Source organism: Rhipicephalus microplus, chromosome 1 (assembly GCF_043290135.1).
Source record: "Rhipicephalus microplus isolate Deutch F79 chromosome 1, USDA_Rmic, whole genome shotgun sequence".
NCBI classification, from domain to species: domain Eukaryota; kingdom Metazoa; phylum Arthropoda; class Arachnida; order Ixodida; family Ixodidae; genus Rhipicephalus; species Rhipicephalus microplus.
Window position 1 is genome coordinate 244346152 of NC_134700.1, and position 5137 is coordinate 244351288.

Consider the following 5137-nt stretch of genomic DNA (forward strand, 5'->3'; position numbering starts at 1 on the left):
CAAGCAGCATCACCTACGAGTACCACCATTGGTGGCACATACCCATTCTAGAGCGGGTATGTGCCACCGGTAGCTACGTACATCACAACAACAAACCCCATATGATGTACAGACTCATGTCCTAAGAAACTTAACTCCCAAAAACCACCAGGCCTGCACGGAACGCGCACCACTGTCTCAGCGAAAACTGGAAGAGCAGCCTCTCAGAGCCTCGTCTAAACACTTTTTGGTTACTTGCTACACGCGCACTTGCTGGGTAGCCACTACGCCATAAATAATCAATTTCTGTCCGGCATTCATTATGCTATCCTTCGTCATTCTCCGGAGAAGCGTGGTATCCGCTATACACACTTGCGAGGAATATTGAGCAAAGTATTTATGCGATGGCTGACGATGACTAAGAAGTATGACTGATGTGGTTATGCGCCACAGTTAATAGGTGATCAAGAACAAGTTTTCGTAAAGGTTTGGATCAATAGACGACCCGCTCGTTACGCAATTTGCATTGTGTGGCGCCTGGATATTCCTTTGCTGTTCTAAAACGCTTTATTACTCTTATTACCCGATTCCTTTCTCGACATCGAGTCTGCCTAAGGCAAGTTTGAGTTTCAATCAGCGGTGTAGCTCTATGATAGAATGCTAAGCTGGCACGTAGGGGACCCGGGTTCGAATCTTTCTGTGTGTTTAGTGCTTTTATTTACCAAGTTTTTTTTCCTTATTTTGTGCGATAGTGGTTACAGATACCGGCGGATAACATACGGCTCCGTGCGCGGCCCTTGCTGTGATCTCAAAACTGCTCTCAGTGTAAAAATAAAATTGAAATCCCCTTCACAACTGCGCAAGCCCAGCCCGTTTACAAGAAAAGAACATCGTAGCTTCGAGACTGTGCGACAAAGCACGCGTTTTTTTTTCTGATACTCTATCAGGAAAGCAACACAAACTGAACGCCACGTTTAAACAATATATCACGAAGCAATGTCTAAACACCTAATAGGTGGACATACTTCAGAACAAGTGCTACGCCGTCTTTGCGTCTCAATTATATCGAATGAACGATAAACAACGAAGAACAACCAAAAGACTGATAATCATAGCGGCATACTTTTTTTTTTTTTTGACAGTGAAAGCCATGAGGTCACATGAGCCAAATTCGGAGGCGTCGTTGGCCGCCGCCGGTTTCCGTTAACGCTATCGCACGCTGTAAGAAAGTAAATCCAGGATCTAGTGGGATTCGAATCAATGCCCTTTGGGTGGCAGTCCATTTGTTTGGTGGCAGCCCACCAAACAGACAGCCGATGCTTGAAGCACCATCGCAAGAACACCCTGTACCCACAGCGCCCAAGGTCGTTACAGAAGAAAGGGGAAGAGTATAGAATATTTCAACATACAGAATGCAGATTTTCACACTTCAACATTACAATAAAGGGCAATTCACTGTGAACACACGTAGTGGCACACGGGAGTACATACACAATATTAAAAATAGGTTCCATGACACCGTTTCGTGCTTACGCAACCGCCCGAGCACACATCTGATTTGTGGGGTTTAACGTCCCAAAACCACTATTTGATTATGAGAGACGCCGTAGTGGAGGGCTCCGGAAATTTCGACCACCTGGGGTTCTTTAACGTGCCCCCAAATCTGAGCACACGGGCCTACAACATTTCCGCCTCCATCGGAAATGCAGCCGCCGCAGCCGGGAATCGAACCCGCGACCTGCGGGTCAGCAGCCGAGTACCTTAGCCACTAGACCACCGCGGCGGGGCCCCGAGCACACATCTGAAAACCCTGCAGTGAGTTTGAAGATGCATCACGTGATTGATTGATTGATTGATTATTGATTGATTGATTTCTGGAGTTTAACGTCCCAAAACCACCATATGATTATGAGAGACGCCATAGTGGAGAGCTCCTGAAATTTCGACAACCTGGGGTTCTTTAACGTGCACCCAAACCTGAGAACACGGGCCTACAACGTTTCCGCCTCCATCGGAAATCACGTGAAGTGACTCCTGCTACTTCAGTCCTATCCACTGGCCTATCGTGCGGGGAAAAAATGACACTTTAAATGCTTCAACCCTGCAACAAAGTTCCTTTATCTTATTGACGTGGTCCAGTCACTAGAGGCATAATCCAGTTGGCAAAAATATCGCCAGGGGTCCAGACCTGTTCGATTACTAATTATGCCGTGAAAAAGTCTCAGTCTCAGATAATCCCTTCGTTTGCGTGGAAGTTCGCAACCGGGGATTTCTTTTGCTTTTAAAACAGTGAAATGTCTGGTGAAACCAGAATATCAGTGAGAAATAACAGACAATAAATATAAATAATGATAGGGAAGGAAAGGCAGGGAAGTTAACCAGTTCAGGAAAACCGGTTTGCTACCCTACACGGAGGAACGGGAAGGTGGAGATTGAACGAGGGAGAGGAAAGAGTGGGAAGAAAGAGAAATATAACACAAACATGCAGTCAGTAACATGTTCATCACGCTCACATGGTGCGCGACGTCACAGTCACAGCTGTTTGTCCGAGTTAGCTTTTCTTAGAAACTTCAGTTCTTTAGTCGCCCTCAGCTGCGGTGTCTCCTGTGGTAGACATTCAAGAATGGACTAAAAAACAGACATTCGTCTATTGTCACAGAGCACTGGGACGGACGGCCGTCTTTGAACACCACATACCGGACAACAAAAAAAAAAACGGCGGGAAGGGGAAGATGGAAGCTCGCGATGAAAAATCAGTAAACAGTGGCTGTGTCGAGCCAACGTTTCGACAAGCGGACTTGTTCTCTTTAACGCTAGAATAGAACTGATTTCTTTAGCGCTAGCATGCCTACGCTTCGTACCCTCTCCTCCATCATAACGAAGGAGGGGGAGAAGGCACCATTGGATACGCGGGTGTTAAAGAGGGGGAAAGCGTGTGCTGTGACGAATTGCATGAGTGAAGAGGGAACAGGTGTTCCGTGAATAAAAGGAAAATAAGGAAGCGGTGGGGAAGTGAGGATGTACACGCGTCGCTGGATCACGGTTGTCGTAAGTTAACAATGCCAAGTTTGAAATTCCCAGACGAAGGGCTTAACTCACATTGGTTTTCTTTGTGTATGTACCTTACGGAATGAATTCAAGAGCCCCTTCAGAAACGTTCATACTTACTGGTCGGAGTGTATTGAACTTAACAAGTTGTGACTGTGTGTGTTATCAAAACACCGGTAGACAGCCAACAATACCTAGATTACACTGGTCACCACCCGCGACACAGCAAACAAGGGATTTTCGTCGGACAACCGAGGCGTATAAGAAGGATCTGTAGCGACGAAGGTGAATACGTTCACGGCTTGAGCAACCAAAAGGAAGCATTGGGAGAAAAAAAAATTGTCCACAAGACGCCCTAAACTATCTTGTTTACCCTCTCCCCCTCCTTTGTTAGGATGGAGTAGAGGATACGAAGCGTAGACGCGCTAGCGCTAAAGACATCAGTTCCCTTCTGGCTTTGAGGAAGACAAGTCCACTCGTCGAAACGTTGGCTCGAGACAACCCCTGTTTACTGATTTTTTTTTTCATATACCTGACAGTCAAACAGGATGTGGTATAGCGTCTCCTCGCAACGACAGGCGTCGCACTGACAGACAATGATGCCAATGAAAGTAAAGGGGAGTCTCTATATCATTTATATAGATGTCATATGCAAATGAGGAACAACAGCGAACCCATTGTTGGCCCTTGCGGCATGCTAGAGGACACATTAACTTTCCGGGATGTCTTACACAACCTCTTGCATTCTTAAATATAAATACTCGTTTATTTAGTGACAACGGTGTCGTCCAAGTTATACATATTTAGTTCTTCAATCAATAGTGAGTGGAGTACAACGTCAAAGGTTCTTCAGAATCTATAGAAGCAAGCAGTCAACTGAGAAACCTTTACCAAAACCATGCAGTATAAGTCTGATGTCATTTCAAGTAACAGTGTTGTACACAAAAAACGACTACGAACGCCGTGCTGGTGAGAATTGAGTAAGGAATACGTGTTCATATACGTCATAACATTGGTAAATGGTACATGGTAAAGTACTTTACGAGAAAAACGTGTCAGCAGCGCCTCCATAAAGGCACTAACGACGGCCACAACGTCGTCACTGTCGACACCGGAACAAAATTACTGTGTCATCAGTGAATCGTTCGCCACGACGTTGAAGAAAGTCAAGGCTGACGGGAAATGCTCGAAATGTGGACCGCTCGTCTCATCTAATAACGGTGGCAGGAGCATTCACAGCAAGAATCATAGTCAATAGCACGACTTATCCTGCGAGCATTGTGATCCTACAACATTACATGTGATACTTGGGATGGACTCCTTGAGTCATCACGGCGCCATCACCGATCTGCAGAGATATCAGTCAATAACAATAACCTTGGAAAAAGCACTGCCGCCCCACACGACGCCAGGGGATCGCAACACTGAATGTTATAGAACAGCAGGTCACCGTTTCGCCTCTTCCCGGCGTCTTTTTTCATCGGCACTGAAAAATAGACTTTGAAGGCGACGTCAAGGGTGACTAGCACCAGCTTCTGAACCGTCACGTTTGCGTCGCAAGAAGCATGACCGAGCTGCATGATGATAAAACAAAGGTAATGCTACAAACTTCGGCTCCGAGTATAAGCAGCTCAACTTCGATACGACAATCGCCTACATGGAGTAATTTGTGCAAGCCAGCAATGCTGTCACTCTCTTCGATACTACCGAACCTGCTTTGACGAATCAATGTGCCCACCAGACTTCAACGTCAACACGGTCCTTCGGAAACACAAGCACGACCAGCTCAAAGCCTTGCTTCTTGAATTCAAGGATGTCTTCTCGGGGTTGTCAAGAATCTGACAGACCTCACTCGCGAAACATCGCATCATAACTGAAGAAAGTGCCCGACCGATCTGGCAGAGCCCGTATCGAGTTTTGACGCGAGAATCCGATGCCGTCAAGAAACAAGTCGACGAAATGTTACGTGACGGCATATATCATTCAGCAGGGCAGGAGTACGTGGCTATCTCCTGTGGTGTTTGTGAAGAACAAAGGTGAAACCTCATGTTTGTGTATGGATTATCTTTGCCTGAACCGAATCTTGAAGAAGGACGTGTATCCTCTCCCA